Source organism: Heptranchias perlo, chromosome 35 (assembly GCF_035084215.1).
Source record: "Heptranchias perlo isolate sHepPer1 chromosome 35, sHepPer1.hap1, whole genome shotgun sequence".
In the NCBI taxonomy this organism is placed as follows: Eukaryota; Metazoa; Chordata; class Chondrichthyes; order Hexanchiformes; family Hexanchidae; genus Heptranchias; species Heptranchias perlo.
The window spans coordinates 18,571,335-18,593,938 of NC_090359.1; positions in this window are offsets into that span (position 1 = coordinate 18,571,335).

Below are 22,604 nucleotides of genomic sequence, written 5' to 3' on the forward strand. Positions count from 1 at the left end.
ACCTGCACCCACCAGTACTGTACCCCAGTGTTATACAGTGACAGACCTGTACCCACCAGTACTGTACCACAGTGTTATACACTGACAGACCTGTACCCACCAGTACTGCACCCCAGTGTTATACTTGGACAGACCTGTATCCACAAGTACTATACCCCAGTGTTACACAGTGACAGACCTGTACCCACCAGTACTGTACCCCAGTGTTATACAGAGACAGACCTGTACCCACCAGTACTGTACCCCAGTGTTATATAGTGACAGACCAGTACTCACCAGTACTGTACCCCAGTGTTATATAGTGACAGACCTGTACCCACCAGTACTGTACCCCAGTGTTATACAGTGACAGACCTGTACCCACCAGTACTGTACCCCAGTGTTATATAGTGACAGACCTCTACCCACCAGTACTGTACCCCAGTGTTATACAGAGACAGACCTGTACCCACCAGTACTGTACCCCAGTGTTATATAGTGACAGACCTGTACTCACCAGTACTGTACCCCAGTGTTATATAGTGACAGACCTGTACCCACCAGTACTGTACCCCAGTGTTATACAGTGACAGACCTGTACCCACCAGTACTGTACCCCAGTGTTATACAGAGACAGACCTGTACCCACCAGACCTGTACCCACCATATCTGTACCCACCAGACCTGTACCCACCAGTACTGTACCCACCAGACCTGTACCCACCAGTACTGTACCCCAGTGTTACACAGAGACAGACCTGTACCCACCAGTACTGTACCCCGGTGGTGTACAGTGACAGACCTGTACCCACCAGTAATGTACCCCAGTGTTACACAGAGACAGACCTGTACCCACCAGTACTGTACCCCAGTGTTATACAGAGACAGACCTGTACCCACCAGTACTGTACCCCAGTGTTATACAGTGACAGACCTGTACCCACCAGTACTGTACCCCAGTGTTATACAGTGACATACCTGTACCCACCAGTACTGTACCCCAGTGTTATACAGTGACGGACCTGTACCCACCAGTACTGTACCCCAGTGTTATATAGTGACAGACCTGTACCCACCAGTACTGTACCCCAGTGTTATACAGTGACAGACCTGTACCCACCAGTACTGTACCCCAGTGTTATACAGAGACAGACCTGTACCCACCAGACCTGTACCCACCATATCTGTACCCACCAGACCTGTACCCACCAGTACTGTACCCACCAGACTTGTACCCACCAGTACTGTACCCCAGTGTTACACAGAGACAGACCTGTACCCACCAGTACTGTACCCCGGTGGTGTACAGTGACAGACCTGTACCCACCAGTACTGTACCCCAGTGTTACACAGAGACAGACCTGTACCCACCAGTACTGTACCCCAGTGTTATACAGAGACAGACCTGTACCCACCAGTACTGTACCCCAGTGTTATACAGTGACAGACCTGTACCCACCAGTACTGTACCCCAGTGTTATACAGTGACATACCTGTACCCACCAGTACTGTACCCCAGTGTTATACAGTGACGGACCTGTACCCACCAGTACTGTACCCCAGTGTTATATAGTGACAGACCTGTACCCACCAGTACTGTACCCCAGTGTTATACAGTGACAGACCTGCACCCACCAGTACTGCACCCTAGTGTTATATAGTGACGGACCTGTACCCACCAGTACTGTACCCCAGTGTTATACAGTGACAGACCTGTACCCACCAGTACTGTACCCCAGTGTTGTACAGAGACAGACCTGTACCCACCAGTACTGTACCCTAGTGTTACAAAAGGGACTGACATGTACCCACCAGTACTGTACCCCAGTGTTATATAGTGACAGACCTGTACCCACCAGTACTGTACCCCTGTGTTATATAGTGACAGACCTGTACCCACCAGTACTGTACCCCAGTGTTATATAGTGACAGACCTGTACCCACCAGTACTGTAGCGCAGTGTTATACAGTGACAGACCTGTACCCACCAGTACTATACCCCAGTGTTATATAGTGACAGACCTGTACCCACCAGTACTATACCCCAGTGTTATACAGTGACAGACCTGTACCCACCAGTACTGTACCCCAGTGTTCTACAGAGACAGACCTGTACCGACCAGTACTGTACCCCAGTGTTATACAGTGACAGACCTGTACCGACCAGTACTGTACCCCGGTGTTATACAGTGACAGACCTGTACCCACCAGTACTGTACCCCAGTGTTATATAGTGACAGACCTGTACCCACCAGTACTGTACCCCAGTGTTATACAGTGACAGACCTGTACCCACCAGTACTGTACCCCAGTGTTATACAGTGACAGACCTGTACCCACCAGTACTGTACCCCAGTGTTATACAGTGACAGACCTGTACCCACCAGTACTGTACCCCAGTGTTATACAGTGACAGACCTGTACCCACCAGTACTGTACCCCAGTGTTATACAGTCACAGACCTGTACCCACCAGTACTGTACCCCAGTGTTATACAGTGACAGACCTGTACCCACCAGTACTGTACCCCAGTGTTATACAGTCACAGACCTGTACCCACCAGTACTGTACCCCGGTGTTATACAGTGACAGACCTGTACCCACCAGTACTGTACCCCAGTGTTATACAGTGACAGACCTGTACCCACCAGTACTGTACCCCAGTGTTATACAGTGACAGACCTGTACCCACCAGTACTGTACCCCAGTGTTATACAGTGACAGACCTGTACCCACCAGTACTGTACCCCAGTGTTATACAGTCACAGACCTGTACCCACCAGTACTGTACCCCGGTGTTATACAGTGACAGACCTGTACCCACCAGTACTGTACCCCGGTGTTATACAGTGACAGACCTGTACCCACCAGTACTGTACCCCGGTGTTATACAGTGACAGACCTGTACCCACCAGTACTGTACCCCAGTATTATACAGTGACAGACCTGTACCCACCAGTACTGTACCCCAGTGTTACACAGAGACAGACCTGTACCCACCAGTACTGTACCCCGGTGTTATGCAGTGACAGACCTGTACCCACCAGTACTGTACCCCGGTGTTATACAGTGACAGACCTGTACCCACCAGTACTGCACCCTAGTGTTACACAGTGACGGACCTGTACCCACCAGTACTGTACCCCAGTGTTATACAGAGACAGACCTGTACCGACCAGTACTGTACCCCAGTGTTATACAGTGACAGACCTGTACCGACCAGTACTGTACCCCGGTGTTATACAGTGACAGACCTGTACCCACCAGTACTGTACCCCAGTGTTATATAGTGACAGACCTGTACCGACCAGTACTGTACCCCAGTGTTATACAGTGACAGACCTGTACCCACCAGTACTGTACCCCAGTGTTATACAGTGACAGACCTGTACCCACCAGTACTGTACCCCAGTGTTATACAGTGACAGACCTGTACCCACCAGTACTGTACCCCAGTGTTATACAGTGACAGACCTGTACCCACCAGTACTGTACCCCAGTGTTATACAGTGACAGACCTGTACCCACCAGTACTGTACCCCAGTGTTATACAGTCACAGACCTGTACCCACCAGTACTGTACCCCGGTGTTATACAGTGACAGACCTGTACCCACCAGTACTGTACCCCAGTGTTATACAGAGACAGACCTGTACCCACCAGTACTGTACCCCAGTGTTATACAGTGACAGACCTGTACCGACCAGTACTGTACCCCGGTGTTATACAGTGACAGACCTGTACCCACCAGTACTGTACCCCAGTGTTGTACAGAGACAGACCTGTACCCACCAGTACTGTACCCTACTGTTACAAAAGGGACTGACCTGTACCCACCAGTACTGTACCCCAGTGTTATATAGTGACAGACCTGTACCCACCAGTACTGTACCCCAGTGTTATATAGTGACAGACCTGTACCCACCAGTACTGTACCCCAGTGTTATATAGTGACGGACCTGTACCCACCAGTACTGTACCCCAGTGTTATACAGTGACAGACCTGTACCCACCAGTACTGTACCCCAGTGTTATACAGTCACAGACCTGTACCCACCAGTACTGTACCCCGGTGTTATACAGTGACAGACCTGTACCCACCAGTACTGTACCCCAGTGTTATACAGAGACAGACCTGTACCCACCAGTACTGTACCCCAGTGTTATACAGTGACAGACCTGTACCCACCAGTACTGTACCCCGGTGTTATACAGTGACAGACCTGTACCCACCAGTACTGTACCCCAGTGTTATACAGTGACAGACCTGTACCCACCAGTACTGTACCCCAGTGTTATACAGTGACAGACCTGTACCCACCAGTACTGTAGCGCAGTGTTATACAGTGACAGACCTGTACCCACCAGTACTATACCCCAGTGTTATATAGTGACAGACCTGTACCCACCAGTACTATACCCCAGTGTTATACAGTGACAGACCTGTACCCACCAGTACTGTACCCCAGTGTTCTACAGAGACAGACCTGTACCGACCAGTACTGTACCCCAGTGTTATACAGTGACAGACCTGTACCGACCAGTACTGTACCCCGGTGTTATACAGTGACAGACCTGTACCCACCAGTACTGTACCCCAGTGTTATATAGTGACAGACCTGTACCCACCAGTACTGTACCCCAGTGTTATACAGTGACAGACCTGTACCCACCAGTACTGTACCCCAGTGTTATACAGTGACAGACCTGTACCCACCAGTACTGTACCCCAGTGTTATACAGTGACAGACCTGTACCCACCAGTACTGTACCCCAGTGTTATACAGTGACAGACCTGTACCCACCAGTACTGTACCCCAGTGTTATACAGTCACAGACCTGTACCCACCAGTACTGTACCCCAGTGTTATACAGTGACAGACCTGTACCCACCAGTACTGTACCCCAGTGTTATACAGTCACAGACCTGTACCCACCAGTACTGTACCCCGGTGTTATACAGTGACAGACCTGTACCCACCAGTACTGTACCCCAGTGTTATACAGTGACAGACCTGTACCCACCAGTACTGTACCCCAGTGTTATACAGTGACAGACCTGTACCCACCAGTACTGTACCCCAGTGTTATACAGTGACAGACCTGTACCCACCAGTACTGTACCCCAGTGTTATACAGTCACAGACCTGTACCCACCAGTACTGTACCCCGGTGTTATACAGTGACAGACCTGTACCCACCAGTACTGTACCCCGGTGTTATACAGTGACAGACCTGTACCCACCAGTACTGTACCCCGGTGTTATACAGTGACAGACCTGTACCCACCAGTACTGTACCCCAGTGTTACACAGAGACAGACCTGTACCCACCAGTACTGTACCCCGGTGTTATGCAGTGACAGACCTGTACCCACCAGTACTGTACCCCGGTGTTATACAGTGACAGACCTGTACCCACCAGTACTGCACCCTAGTGTTACACAGTGACGGACCTGTACCCACCAGTACTGTACCCCAGTGTTATACAGAGACAGACCTGTACCGACCAGTACTGTACCCCAGTGTTATACAGTGACAGACCTGTACCGACCAGTACTGTACCCCGGTGTTATACAGTGACAGACCTGTACCCACCAGTACTGTACCCCAGTGTTATATAGTGACAGACCTGTACCGACCAGTACTGTACCCCTGTGTTATACAGTGACAGACCTGTACCCACCAGTACTGTACCCCAGTGTTATACAGTGACAGACCTGTACCCACCAGTACTGTACCCCAGTGTTATACAGTGACAGACCTGTACCCACCAGTACTGTACCCCAGTGTTATACAGTGACAGACCTGTACCCACCAGTACTGTACCCCAGTGTTATACAGTGACAGACCTGTACCCACCAGTACTGTACCCCAGTGTTATACAGTCACAGACCTGTACCCACCAGTACTGTACCCCGGTGTTATACAGTGACAGACCTGTACCCACCAGTACTGTACCCCAGTGTTATACAGAGACAGACCTGTACCCACCAGTACTGTACCCCAGTGTTATACAGTGACAGACCTGTACCGACCAGTACTGTACCCCGGTGTTATACAGTGACAGACCTGTACCCACCAGTACTGTACCCCAGTGTTGTACAGAGACAGACCTGTACCCACCAGTACTGTACCCTAGTGTTACAAAAGGGACTGACCTGTACCCACCAGTACTGTACCCCAGTGTTATATAGTGACAGACCTGTACCCACCAGTACTGTACCCCAGTGTTATATAGTGACAGACCTGTACCCACCAGTACTGTACCCCAGTGTTATATAGTGACGGACCTGTACCCACCAGTACTGTACCCCAGTGTTATACAGTGACAGACCTGTACCCACCAGTACTGTACCCCAGTGTTATACAGTCACAGACCTGTACCCACCAGTACTGTACCCCGGTGTTATACAGTGACAGACCTGTACCCACCAGTACTGTACCCCAGTGTTATACAGAGACAGACCTGTACCCACCAGTACTGTACCCCAGTGTTATACAGTGACAGACCTGTACCCACCAGTACTGTACCCCGGTGTTATACAGTGACAGACCTGTACCCACCAGTACTGTACCCCAGTGTTATACAGTGACAGACCTGTACCCACCAGTACTGTACCCCAGTGTTATACAGTGACAGACCTGTACCCACCAGTACTGTACCCCAGTGTTATACAGTGACAGACCTGTACCCACCAGTACTGTACCCCAGTGTTATACAGTGACAGACCTGTACCCACCAGTACTGTACCCCAGTGTTATACAGTCACAGACCTGTACCCACCAGTACTGTACCCCGGTGTTATACAGTGACAGACCTGTACCCACCAGTACTGTACCCCAGTGTTATACAGAGACAGACCTGTACCCACCAGTACTGTACCCCAGTGTTATACAGTGACAGACCTGTACCCACCAGTACTGTACCCCAGTGTTATACAGTCACAGACCTGTACCCACCAGTACTGTACCCCGGTGTTATACAGTGACAGACCTGTACCCACCAGTACTGTACCCCGGTGTTATACAGTGACAGACCTGTACCCACCAGTACTGTACCCCAGTGTTATACAGTGACAGACCTGTACCCACCAGTACTGTACCCCAGTGTTATACAGTGACAGACCTGTACCCACCAGTACTGTACCCCAGTGTTATACAGTGACAGACCTGTACCCACCAGTATTGTACCCCAGTGTTATACAGTGACAGACCTGTACCCACCAGTACTGCACCCTAGTCTTATACAGTGACGGACCTGTACCCACCAGTACTGTACCCCAGTGTTATACAGAGACAGACCTGTACCCACCAGTACTGTACCCCAGTGTTATACAGTGACAGACCTGTACCCACCAGTACTGTACCCCAGTGTTATACAGTGACAGACCTGTACCCACCAGTATTGTACCCCAGTATTATACAGTGATAGACCTGTACCCACCAGTACTGTACCCCAGTGTTGTACAGAGACAGACCTGTACCCACCAGTACTGTACCCTAGTGTTATACAGGGACTGACCTGTACCCACCAGTACTGTACCCCAGTGTTATATAGTGACAGACCTGTACCCACCAGTACTGTACCCCAGTGTTATATAGTGACAGACCTGTACCCACCAGTACTGTACCCCAGTGTTATATAGTGACAGACCTGTACCCACCAGTACTGTACCCCAGTGTTATATAGTGACAGACCTGTACCCACCAGTACTATACCCCAGTGTTATACAGTGACAAACCTGTACCCACCAGTACTGTACCCCAGTGTTATACAGAGACAGACCTGTACCGACCAGTACTGTACCCCAGTGTTATACAGTGACAGACCTGTACCGACCAGTACTGTACCCCGATATTATACAGTGACAGACCTGTACCCACCAGTACTGTACCCTAGTGTTATACAGTGACTGACCTGTACCCACCAGTACTGTACCCCAGTGTTATACAGTGACAGACCTGTACCCACCAGTACTGTACCCCAGTGTTATACAGTGACAGACCTGTACCCACCAGTACTGTACCCCAGTGTTACACAGTGACAGACCTGTACCCACCAGACCTGTACCCACCAGACCTGTACCCACCAGACCTGTACCCACCAGTACTGTACCCACCAGACCTGTACCCACCAGTACTGTACCCCAGTGTTATATAGTGACAGACCTGTACCCACCAGTACTGTACCCCAGTATTATACAGAGACAGACCTGTACCCACCAGTACTGTACCCCGGTGGTGTACAGTGACAGACCTGTACCCACCAGACCTGTACCCACCAGACCTGTACCCACCAGTACTGTACCCCAGTGTTACACAGAGACAGACCTGTACCCAACAGTACTGTACCCCAGTATTATACAGAGACAGACCTGTACCCACCAGTACTGTACCCCAGTGTTATACAGTGACAGACCTGCACCCACCAGTACTGTACCCCAGTGTTATACAGTGACAGACCTGTACCCACCAGTACTGTACCACAGTGTTATACACTGACAGACCTGTACCCACCAGTACTGCACCCCAGTGTTATACTTGGACAGACCTGTATCCACAAGTACTATACCCCAGTGTTACACAGTGACAGACCTGTACCCACCAGTACTGTACCCCAGTGTTATACAGAGACAGACCTGTACCCACCAGTACTGTACCCCAGTGTTATATAGTGACAGACCTGTACTCACCAGTACTGTACCCCAGTGTTATATAGTGACAGACCTGTACCCACCAGTACTGTACCCCAGTGTTATACAGTGACAGACCTGTACCCACCAGTACTGTACCCCAGTGTTATATAGTGACAGACCTCTACCCACCAGTACTGTACCCCAGTGTTATACAGAGACAGACCTGTACCCACCAGTACTGTACCCCAGTGTTATATAGTGACAGACCTGTACTCACCAGTACTGTACCCCAGTGTTATATAGTGACAGACCTGTACCCACCAGTACTGTACCCCAGTGTTATACAGTGACAGACCTGTACCCACCAGTACCGTACCCCAGTGTTATACAGAGACAGACCTGTACCCACCAGACCTGTACCCACCATATCTGTACCCACCAGACCTGTACCCACCAGTACTGTACCCACCAGACCTGTACCCACCAGTACTGTACCCCAGTGTTACACAGAGACAGACCTGTACCCACCAGTACTGTACCCCGGTGGTGTACAGTGACAGACCTGTACCCACCAGTACTGTACCCCAGTGTTACACAGAGACAGACCTGTACCCACCAGTACTGTACCCCAGTGTTATACAGAGACAGACCTGTACCCACCAGTACTGTACCCCAGTGTTATACAGTGACAGACCTGTACCCACCAGTACTGTACCCCAGTGTTATACAGTGACATACCTGTACCCACCAGTACTGTACCCCAGTGTTATACAGTGACGGACCTGTACCCACCAGTACTGTACCCCAGTGTTATATAGTGACAGACCTGTACCCACCAGTACTGTATCCCAGTGTTATATAGTGACAGACCTGTACCCACCAGTACTGTACCCCAGTGTTATACAGTGACAGACCTGTACCCACCAGTACTGCACCCTAGTGTTATATAGTGACGGACCTGTACCCACCAGTACTGTACCCCAGTGTTATACAGTGACAGACCTGTACCCACCAGTACTGTACCCCAGTGTTGTACAGAGACAGACCTGTACCCACCAGTACTGTACCCTAGTGTTACAAAAGGGACTGACATGTACCCACCAGTACTGTACCCCAGTGTTATATAGTGACAGACCTGTACCCACCAGTACTGTACCCCTGTGTTATATAGTGACAGACCTGTACCCACCAGTACTGTACCCCAGTGTTATATAGTGACAGACCTGTACCCACCAGTACTGTAGCGCAGTGTTATACAGTGACAGACCTGTACCCACCAGTACTATACCCCAGTGTTATATAGTGACAGACCTGTACCCACCAGTACTATACCCCAGTGTTATACAGTGACAGACCTGTACCCACCAGTACTGTACCCCAGTGTTCTACAGAGACAGACCTGTACCGACCAGTACTGTACCCCAGTGTTATACAGTGACAGACCTGTACCGACCAGTACTGTACCCCGGTGTTATACAGTGACAGACCTGTACCCACCAGTACTGTACCCCAGTGTTATATAGTGACAGACCTGTACCCACCAGTACTGTACCCCAGTGTTATACAGTGACAGACCTGTACCCACCAGTACTGTACCCCAGTGTTATACAGTGACAGACCTGTACCCACCAGTACTGTACCCCAGTGTTATACAGTGACAGACCTGTACCCACCAGTACTGTACCCCAGTGTTATACAGTGACAGACCTGTACCCACCAGTACTGTACCCCAGTGTTATACAGTCACAGACCTGTACCCACCAGTACTGTACCCCAGTGTTATACAGTGACAGACCTGTACCCACCAGTACTGTACCCCAGTGTTATACAGTCACAGACCTGTACCCACCAGTACTGTACCCCGGTGTTATACAGTGACAGACCTGTACCCACCAGTACTGTACCCCAGTGTTATACAGTGACAGACCTGTACCCACCAGTACTGTACCCCAGTGTTATACAGTGACAGACCTGTACCCACCAGTACTGTACCCCAGTGTTATACAGAGACAGACCTGTACCCACCAGTACTGTACCCCAGTGTTATACAGTGACAGACCTGTACCCACCAGTACTGTACCCCAGTGTTATACAGTCACAGACCTGTACCCACCAGTACTGTACCCCGGTGTTATACAGTGACAGACCTGTACCCACCAGTACTGTACCCCGGTGTTATACAGTGACAGACCTGTACCCACCAGTACTGTACCCCGGTGTTATACAGTGACAGACCTGTACCCACCAGTACTGTACCCCAGTATTATACAGTGACAGACCTGTACCCACCAGTACTGTACCCCAGTGTTACACAGAGACAGACCTGTACCCACCAGTACTGTACCCCGGTGTTATGCAGTGACAGACCTGTACCCACCAGTACTGTACCCCGGTGTTATACAGTGACAGACCTGTACCCACCAGTACTGCACCCTAGTGTTACACAGTGACGGACCTGTACCCACCAGTACTGTACCCCAGTGTTATACAAAGACAGACCTGTACCGACCAGTACTGTACCCCAGTGTTATACAGTGACAGACCTGTACCGACCAGTACTGTACCCCGGTGTTATACAGTGACAGACCTGTACCCACCAGTACTGTACCCCAGTGTTATATAGTGACAGACCTGTACCGACCAGTACTGTACCCCAGTGTTATACAGTGACAGACCTGTACCCACCAGTACTGTACCCCAGTGTTATACAGTGACAGACCTGTACCCACCAGTACTGTACCCCAGTGTTATACAGTGACAGACCTGTACCCACCAGTACTGTACCCCAGTGTTATACAGTGACAGACCTGTACCCACCAGTACTGTACCCCAGTGTTATACAGTGACAGACCTGTACCCACCAGTACTGTACCCCAGTGTTATACAGTCACAGACCTGTACCCACCAGTACTGTACCCCGGTGTTATACAGTGACAGACCTGTACCCACCAGTACTGTACCCCAGTGTTATACAGAGACAGACCTGTACCCACCAGTACTGTACCCCAGTGTTATACAGTGACAGACCTGTACCGACCAGTACTGTACCCCGGTGTTATACAGTGACAGACCTGTACCCACCAGTACTGTACCCCAGTGTTGTACAGAGACAGACCTGTACCCACCAGTACTGTACCCTAGTGTTACAAAAGGGACTGACCTGTACCCACCAGTACTGTACCCCAGTGTTATATAGTGACAGACCTGTACCCACCAGTACTGTACCCCAGTGTTATATAGTGACAGACCTGTACCCACCAGTACTGTACCCCAGTGTTATATAGTGACGGACCTGTACCCACCAGTACTGTACCCCAGTGTTATACAGTGACAGACCTGTACCCACCAGTACTGTACCCCAGTGTTATACAGTCACAGACCTGTACCCACCAGTACTGTACCCCGGTGTTATACAGTGACAGACCTGTACCCACCAGTACTGTACCCCAGTGTTATACAGAGACAGACCTGTACCCACCAGTACTGTACCCCAGTGTTATACAGTGACAGACCTGTACCCACCAGTACTGTACCCCGGTGTTATACAGTGACAGACCTGTACCCACCAGTACTGTACCCCAGTGTTATACAGTGACAGACCTGTACCCACCAGTACTGTACCCCAGTGTTATACAGTGACAGACCTGTACCCACCAGTACTGTACCCCAGTGTTATACAGTGACAGACCTGTACCCACCAGTACTGTACCCCAGTGTTATACAGTGACAGACCTGTACCCACCAGTACTGTACCCCAGTGTTATACAGTCACAGACCTGTACCCACCAGTACTGTACCCCGGTGTTATACAGTGACAGACCTGTACCCACCAGTACTGTACCCCAGTGTTATACAGAGACAGACCTGTACCCACCAGTACTGTACCCCAGTGTTATACAGTGACAGACCTGTACCCACCAGTACTGTACCCCAGTGTTATACAGTCACAGACCTGTACCCACCAGTACTGTACCCCGGTGTTATACAGTGACAGACCTGTACCCACCAGTACTGTACCCCGGTGTTATACAGTGACAGACCTGTACCCACCAGTACTGTACCCCGGTGTTATACAGTGACAGACCTGTACCCACCAGTACTGTACCCCAGTATTATACAGTGACAGACCTGTACCAACCAGTACTGTACCCCAGTGTTACACAGAGACAGACCTGTACCCACCAGTACTGTACCCCGGTGTTATGCAGTGACAGACCTGTACCCACCAGTACTGTACCCCGGTGTTATACAGTGACAGACCTGTACCCACCAGTACTGCACCCTAGTGTTACACAGTGACGGACCTGTACCCACCAGTACTGTACCCCAGTGTTATACAGAGACAGACCTGTACCCACCAGTACTGTACCCCAGTGTTATACAGTGACAGACCTGTACCCACCAGTACTGTACCCCAGTGTTATACAGTGACAGACCTGTACCCACCAGTACTGTACCCCAGTGTTATACAGTGACAGACCTGTACCCACCAGTACTGTACCCCAGTGTTATACAGTGACAGACCTGTACCCACCAGTACTGTACCCCAGTGTTATACAGTCACAGACCTGTACCCACCAGTACTGTACCCCGGTGTTATACAGTGACAGACCTGTACCCACCAGTACTGTACCCCAGTGTTATACAGTGACAGACCTGTACCCACCACTACTGTACCCCAGTGTTATACAGAGACAGACCTGTACCCACCAGTACTGTACCCCAGTGTTATACAGTGACAGACCTGTACCCACCAGTACTGTACCCCAGTGTTATACAGTCACAGACCTGTCCCCACCAGTACTGTACCCCGGTGTTATACAGTGACAGACCTGTACCCACCAGTACTGTACCCTGGTGTTATACAGTGACAGACCTGTACCCACCAGTACTGTACCCCGGTGTTATACAGTGACAGACCTGTACCCACCAGTACTGTACCCCAGTATTATACAGTGACAGACCTGTACCCACCAGTACTGTACCCCAGTGTTACACAGAGACAGACCTGTACCCACCAGTACTGTACCCCGGTGTTATGCAGTGACAGACCTGTACCCACCAGTACTGTACCCCGGTGTTATACAGTGACAGACCTGTACCCACCAGTACTGTACCCCGGTGTTATACAGTGACAGACCTGTACCCACCAGTACTGTACCCCAGTATTATACAGTGACAGACCTGTACCCACCAGTACTGTAGCCCGGTGTTGTACAGTGACAGACCTGTACCCACCAGTACTGTACCCCGGTGTTATACAGTGACAGACCTGTACCCACCAGTACTGTACCCCAGTGTTACACAGAGACAGACCTGTACCCACCAGTACTGTACCCCGGTGTTATACAGTGACAGACCTGTACCCACCAGTACTGTACCCCGGTGTTATACAGTGACAGACCTGTACCCACCAGTACTGTACCCCAGTGTTGTACAGTCACAGACCTGTACCCACCAGTACTGTACCCCAGTGTGACACAGAGACAGACCTGTACCCACCAGTACTGTACCCCGGTGTTATACAGTGACAGACCTGTACCCACCAGTACTGTACCCCAGTGTTATACAGTCACAGACCTGTACCCACCAGTACTGTACCCCAGTGTTATACAGTGACAGACCTGTACCCACCAGTACTGTACCCCAGTGTTATACAGTGACAGACCTGTACCCACCAGTACTGTACCCCAGTGTTATACAGTGACAGACCTGTACCCACCAGTACTGTACCCCAGTGTTATACAGTGACAGACCTGTACCCACCAGTACTGTACCCCAGTGTTATACAGTGACAGACCTGTACCCACCAGTACTGTACCCCAGTGTTATACAGTGACAGACCTGTACCCACCAGTACTGTACCCCAGTGTTATACAGTGACACACCTGTACCCACCAGTACTGTACCCCAGTGTTATACAGAGACAGACCTGTACCCACCAGTACTGTACCCCAGTGTTATAGACTGACAGACCTGTACCCACCAGTACTGTACCCCAGTGTTATACACTGACAGACCTGTACCCACCAGTACTGTACCCCAGTGTTATACACTGACAGACCTGTACCCACCAGTACTGTACCCCAGTGTTATACACTGACAGACCTGTACCCACCAGTACTGTACCCCAGTGTTATACACTGACAGAGCTGTACCCACCAGTACTGTACCCCAGTGTTATACACTGACAGACCTGTACCCACCAGTACTGTACCCCAGTGTTATACAGTGACAGACCTGTATCCACCAGTACTGTACCCCAGTGTTATACAGAGACAGACCTGTACCCACCAGTACTGTACCCCAGTGTTATGCAGTGACAGACCTGTATCCACCAGTACTGTACCCCAGTGTTATACAGGGAGAGACCTGTACCCACCAGTACTGTACCCCAGTATTATACAGTGACAGACCTGTACCCACCAGTACTGTACCCCAGTGTTATACAGAGACAGACCTGTACCCACCAGTACTGTACCCCAGTATTATACAGTGACAGACCTGTACCCACCAGTACTGTACCCCAGTATTATACAGTGACAGACCTGTACCCACCAGTACTGTACCCCAGTGTTATACAGGGACAGACCTGTACCCACCAGTACTGTACCCCAGTGTTATACAGAGACAGACCTGTACCCACCAGTACTGTACCCCAGTGTTATACAGAGACAGACCTGTACCCACCAGTACTGTACCCCAGTGTTATACAGTGACAGACCTGTCCCCACCAGTACTGTACCCCAGTGTTATACAGAGACAGACCTGTACCCACCAGTACTGTACCCCAGTGTTATGCAGGGACAGACCTGTACCCACCAGTACTGTACCCCCGTGTTATTCACTCCCCCATATTACACCACATTTAATCGACCTCAGCTTAGAACTCTCATTCTCAACTACGAAGTGCACGGAATGCTTTGTGAAATTATAAACCGCACCATGTGAAAATGGATGTCTTCACGTTTTACCCCTGGTGGTTGGTGGGAACAATGTGTTCCAGGTGTCCACAGACCCCAGTCCCAGGCTCAGTCTCTATCTGCTTTAGGCATAATCCAGCACTGGGCTGGGCTGGAACATCTGGTTAAGAAAGAAAGTCTTGCATTTATATAGCGCCTTCCACGACCTCAGGAAGTCCCAAAGCACTTTACAACCAATGAAGTACTTTTGAATTGCAGTCATTTGTAGGAAACGAGGCAGACAATTTGCGCACAGCAAGATCCCACAAACAGCAATGCGATAAATGACCAGATAATCTGATTTAGTGATGTTGGTTGAGGCATAAATATTAGCCAGGACTGGGGTGAACTCCCCCCTGCTCTTCTTCCAACAGCGGCCATGAGATCTTTTACGTCCACCTGCGAGGTCAGAGGGGCCTCAGTTTAACGCCTCATCTGAAAGACGGCACCTCCGGCAGTGCAGCGCTCCCTCAGCACTGCACTGGGAGCGTCAGCTTAGAGTCTGCGCTCAAGTCTCTGGAGTGGGACTCGAACCCACGACCTTCTGACTCAGAGGCGAGAGTGAGACCCACCGAGGCGCGGCTGAGCAAAGGACGCCTCCCCCAGATTCAGCTGCATGTTGAGACTTCCACATGCCTTCTGTGCAGATCACTCCAACCAACAGTCAACTGAACCCACCACCAGATTAGTGGGGAAACAGCTTCATTCACCCACTTTCCCCGCATTCCACTTTAAACTCGCTGCAACGGGAGGTTAGACGGGAGACGCTAGCATTTGGACCCAGAACGACAGTGCGACTGATTTCTCACGCTGCCCGGATGAGCAGAAATTTCCTCCAACTAAATATTGGGAAGACCGAAGCCATTGTCTTCAGTCCCCGCCTCAAACTCCGTTCCCTCCGCACTGATTACGTCCCTCTCCCCGGCCACTGTCTGAGGCTGAACCAGACTGTTCGCGACCTTGGCGCCCTGTTTGACCCTGGGCTGAGCTTCTGACCCCATATCCGCTCCATCACCAATACCGCCCGCTTCCACCTCCGTAACATCGCCCGTCTCCGCCCCTGCCTCAGCTCATCTGCTGCTGGAACCCTCAACTATGCCGTCGCCCCTGGACTATTCCAATGCTCTCCTGGCCGGTCTCCCATTTTCCACCCTCTGTGAATTTGAGCTCATCCAAAAGTCCGGCCACCTCTAAGGCTTGTTGATCTACATTTGCTCCCTCTACACTGTCCCGTCAAACACTCCCAGGGCAGGTACAGCACGGGTTAGATTCGGAGTAAAGCTCCCTCTACACTGTCCCATCAAACACTCCCAGGGCAGGTACAGCACGGGTTAGATACAGAGTAAAGCTCCCTCTACACTGTCCCATCAAACACTCCCAGGGCAGGTACAGCACGGGTTAGATACAGAGAAAAGCTCCCTCTACACTGTCCCATCAAACACTCCCAGGGCAGGTACAGCACGGGTTAGATACAGAGTAAAGCTCCCTCTACACTGTCCCATCAAACACTCCCAGGGCAGGTACAGCACGGGTTAGATACAGAGTAAAGCTCCCTCTACACTGTCCCATCAAACACTCCCAGGGCAGGTACAGCACGGGTTAGATACAGAGAAAAGCTCCCTCTACACTGTCCCATCAAACACTCCCAGGGCAGGTACAGCACGGGTTAGATACAGAGAAAAGCTCCCTCTACACTGTCCCATCAAACACTCCCAGGGCAGGTACAGCACGGGTTAGATACAGAGTAAAGCTCCCTCTACACTGTCCCATCAAACACTCCCAGGGCAGGTACAGCACGGGTTAGATACAGAGTAAAGCTCCCTCTACACTGTCCCATCAAACACTCCCAGGGCAGGTACAGCACGGGTTAGATACAGATTAAAGCTCCCTCTACACTGTCCCATCAAACACTCCCAGGGCAAGTACAGCACGGGTTAGATACAGAGTAAAGCTCCCTCTACACTGTCCCATCAAACACTCCCAGGGCAGGTACAGCACGGGTTAGATACAGAGTAAAGCTCCCTCTACACTGTCCCATCAAACACTCCCAGGGCAGGTACAGCACGGGTTAGATACAGAGTAAAGCTCCCTCTACACTGTCCCATCAAACACTCCCAGGGCAGGTACAGCACGGGTTAGATACAGAGTAAAGCTCCCGCTACACTGTGCCATCAAACTCTCCCAGGGCAGGTACAGCACGGGTTAGATACAGAGTAAAGCTCCCTCTACACTGTCCCATCAAACTCTCCCAGGGCAGGTACAGCACGGGTTAGATACAGAGTAAAGCTCCCTCGACACTGTCCCATCAAACACTCCCAGGGCAGGTACAGCACAGGTTAGATACAGAGTAAAGCTCCCTCTACACTGTCCCATCAAACACTCCCAGGGCAGGTACAGCACGGGTTAGATACAGATTAAAGCTCCCTCTACACTGTCCCATCAAACACTCCCAGGGCAGGTACAGGGCTAGATACAGAGTAAAGCTCCCTCTACACTGTCCCATCAAACACTCCCAGGGCAAGTACAGCAAGGGTTAGATACAGAGTAAAGCTCCCTCTACACTGTCCCATCAAACACTCCCAGGGCAAGTACAGCAAGGGTTAGATACAGAGTAAAGCTCCCTCTACACTGTCCCATCAAACACTCCCAGGGCTAGTACAGCAAGGGTTAGATACAGAGTAAAACTCCCTCTTCACTGTCCCATCAAACACTCCCAGGGCAGGTACAGCACGGGTTAGATACAGAGTAAAGCTCCCTCTACACTGTCCCATCAAACACTCCCAGGGCAGGTACAGCACGGGTTAGATACAGAGTAAAGCTCCCTCTACACTGTCCCGAATTTCCCAGCACTAATGTCCCTCACGATATTGAGCACAAAATTCACAAACACAATGTTGTCTAAAAGTCGGGCACCAGGTGGCGTCCACACACTTGCACTCACCAGCCCGTGTAATAAAACTTCCTTCAAATGTTCCCCTTCTCTCGGACTGGAGCACCTGTCGATATCGGGTCGCCAACTCTGGTATCACGCAATCCTGGAGATATGATCGAAAGACCTCCAACATCCTCCAGCCCCGCCCGATCAAACAGCCTTTTCTCCCCATCTCCGCCATTTTTATAACTGACATATGAAAGCAGTCAAAGAAAAAGATGGAAAACACACAATATATCTCAACGCCTCCTGTGATTTTTATTCCCGTTTTTTGGCAGTGTCTTGGAGAATTAATTTTCAATTCCTGGAGATTCCAAGGCAATCCTGGAGTTTTGGCGACCCCTATCTACTGATTTTTATCTCTTGTTCTCAAATTCTCATCCTTGTTTTCAAATCCCTCCACGGCCTCGCCCCCTCGCTATCCCTGTAACCTCCTCCGGCCCACGACCCTCCGAGATCTCTGAGCTCCTCCAATTCTGGCCTCTTGCGCATCCCTGATTTTAATCGCTCCACCATTGGCGGCCGTGCCTTCAGCTGCCTCGTCCCTGAGCTCTGGAATTCCCTCCCAAAACCTCTCCGCCTCTCTCTCCTCCTTTAAGACGCTCCTTAAAACCTACCTCTTTGACCGAGCTTTTGGTCACCTGTCCTAATGTCTCCTTATGTGGCTTGGGGCCAAATTTTGTCTGATTGGGCTCCTGTGAAGCGCCTTGAGGACGTTTTACCAAGTTAAAGGCACTATATAAATGCACGTTGTTGTTATTTACGTCTATCTTAAAATAGTAAATGTCTTTAAGAGACACTAACATTTACTGATCTTTAGAAACTCTTAAAAGGTCAAATATGTCTAGTTCTTGATATCTGCTGGGAGCCAGAGCAGGATGGAACAGGCCACTCACCCATTCGAACGCATGGGGGGTGATTTTAAAACGGGGCCTGGGAAGGGGACGGGAGGTCAAATTGAGGTCAGGAAACCCATTAGTTCGGGTTTCCCGGAGGTCCTTACGATTTTGACCAAAGGACGTCTTTTTTTTTTGGCGGTTTCCCTTCTGACTGACTGGCTGGTCTCAGTCGGACGGGAGACCAGCCAGGGAGAGGACGTCTACAGGTAAGTCTTTGTTTGCATGGATGGGGTGGGCGCATGGGGGGGCATGGGTGGGCAAAGGATGGATAAGAGGAATGGGTGGGCATAGGTGGCCACGGGGTTCGCGGGGTCATGGGGGATGGGATCGGGGTCAGTCACGGAGGGGGGGTTGTCGGGATCGGGGGTCATTGCGGGGGTCCGCGATCGTTGAGGGGGAGGGTTCGGAGGATCGGAGTTGGGGGAAGGGTCGGGGTCGGGGGTCGGAGGAGGAGGAATAGGGTCGGAGGTCAGGGAATCGGAGTCGGGGGATCGGGGGGAGGATCGAGGTCGGGGGTCCGTGATCAGGGATTGGGGGTCCGTGTTAGGGGGTCGGGTGTCTGCAATGGGTAGGGGTGTCCGCGATCGGGGGTTGACGATCGAGGGGGGGTCGGGGGTCATCGATTGAGGGTTGGGGGTCCTGCGATGTTGTGGGGGGGGGGTGGTCTGTGATCGGGAGTCGGGGGTCCGCGATTGTTGGGTGGGAGGGTCACTGCAGGTAGGCTTGTTGGGCCTGCGGGAAGCACTCCTGCTCCTCCGGGCCCACAAGCCGTGCCTTTCTAGGCCCCCACCTGTTAGTCTCGAGCCTTCTCGCCTCCTTTCATGAGGCGTAAAACAGAAGGCCCGGGAATCCCGGCCCTCCGGGGTTGGAATCGGGAATTGGTGAAAAATGGAGGCCTGAAGCCTCCTTGAAAGGTTTTAAGGCCCGACCTGCCTCCTGGGAGCGGGTTGGTCGCCCTCCCCTCGTCCCGCCCCGGTGAAAACCGGAAATGGGCGGTTTGGAGGCAGTTTGGAGGCGGGTCTGAATTGGTGGCAATTTTCAATGCCTCCCCAGCCCCCAACCCACCCGTTCTTTAATTTGAAAATTGAGCCCATGGAGTCGGGCTCATTTTGAGACTTGTTAAAACAGGCGACATTTTCAAAGCAAAACAAATGAGTGTCACTCGATTTATGAGTTAAAGTCGTCAAGTTTGTCCATCTGTAATTTCAATCCTTTCGATGAAAAATAGACGAGTATCCTAGCAACAACCTCGGGTCGGGGGGGGATACTCATCTGATGATTCATTCAGTCCCATGTTGGCCCCGAAAGCAACCCCCGACATTTTCCTTTGTCCCCTAACCCGAGGGAACGAGCTCTAACACCCGACAAACCTTACTCAGCGCTAATTCAATTTTTATCACCGAGCGTCCAGGAAGCTGTGGAAGCTACATCATTAGATAAATTTAAAACAGAAATAGACAGTTTCCTCGAAGTAAAGGGAATTAGGGGTTATGGGGAGTGGGCAGGAAATTGGACATGAAGCTGAGTTCGGATCGGTCAATGCCCTGTGAGTGGCGGAGAGGGCCCAGGGGCTGTGTGGTCGGGTCCTGCTCCGACTTCTTGTGTTCTTTAGATTTGTGGTTGGGATCAGATCAGCCATGATCTTATTGAATGGCGGAGCAGGCTCGAGGGGCCGATTGGCCTACTCCTGCTCCTATTTCTTATGTTCTTATGTTCTAATTCCTGTATTTGTACTGGGATTGGGTAGAGAGGTTGTTTCCTCTTGTGGGGGAGACCAGAACCAGGGGTCATAAATATAAGATAGTCACTAATAAATCCAATCGGGAATTCAGGAGAAACTTCTTTACCCAGAGAGCGGTGAGAATGTGGAACTCGCTCCCACATGGAGTAGTTGAGGCGAATAGTGTGGATACATTTTAGGGGAAGCTGGATAAACACATGAGGGAGAAAGGAAAGGAAGGATAGGTTGATCGGGTTCGATGAAGTAGGGAGGGAGGAGGCTCGTGTGGAGCATGAATGCCGGCATGGACCAGTTGGGCCGAATGGCCTGTTTCTGTGCTGTCGTTTCGATGTAACTCTGGCCCAGAGAAACTGGGTTCAGTTTTAAAAATCTGGAAATCAAGAGCTGGTATCAGTGAAACTGCCTGACTGTCGTAGAAACCCAACTGGTTCACTCATGCCCTTTAGGGGAAGGGAACTTGCAGTCCTTACCTGGTCTGGGCCTATACGTGACTCCAGGCCCACACCAACGTGGTTGACTCTCAACCACCCTCTGAAGTGGTCAAGCAAATCCATAAGTTTGTTACCTCTAGACTTGACTATTCCAATGCTCTCCTGGCCTCCCGTCTTCCAACCTCTGTAAACTTGAGCTCATCCAAAACTCTGCTGCTCCGTATCCTAACTCGCACCGAGTCCCGTTCTCCCATCACCCCCCTGTGCTCGCTGACCTACATTGGCTCCCGGTCCGGGAACGCCTCGATTTTAAAATTCTCATCCTTGTTTTCAAATCCCTCGCCCCCTCCCTATCTCTGTCACCTCCTCCAGCCCTAAGACCCTCCGAGATCTCTGCGCTCCTCCAATTCTGGCCTCTTGCGCGTCCCTGATTTTAATCGCTCCACCATTGGCGGCCGTGCCTTCAGATGCCTCGGCCCTAAGCTCTGGAATTCCCTCCTTAAACCTCTCGACCTCTCTCTCTCATCCTTTAAGACGCTCCTTAAAACCTACCTCTTTGACCAAGCTTTTGGTCACCTGTCCTAATATCTCCTGATGTGGCCCGGAGTCAAATTTTGTTTTACCTTGATTTACAGACCAGTTAAGAGTAAATATTATTCCAAGAAGAGCAGTATGGCTAATTTACCAAAGTTTAAGTGACACCGTAAATCACAACAGCCCTCGTTAAAGAAATGTTCTGAAAGCAGGAAACCCTTCAAACAAAGACCGCTCAATGTATAGATTAGATTTCCAGTTAGAGTAGAGGAGAAAATAACCTTGGAATCAATTAAGAAACAGTTGGAAGCTACAATGCTAAAAAGCTACAGTAGCAGGGGAGGTCCCCCCTGGTGTCCTGGCCCAATATTTATCCCTCAACCAACATCACTAAAAAAAAACAGGTTATCTGGTCATTTATCACATTGTGGGATCTTGCTGTGCGCAAAGCCAGGTCTCCCTCCATTGCAACAGTGACTGCACCTTAA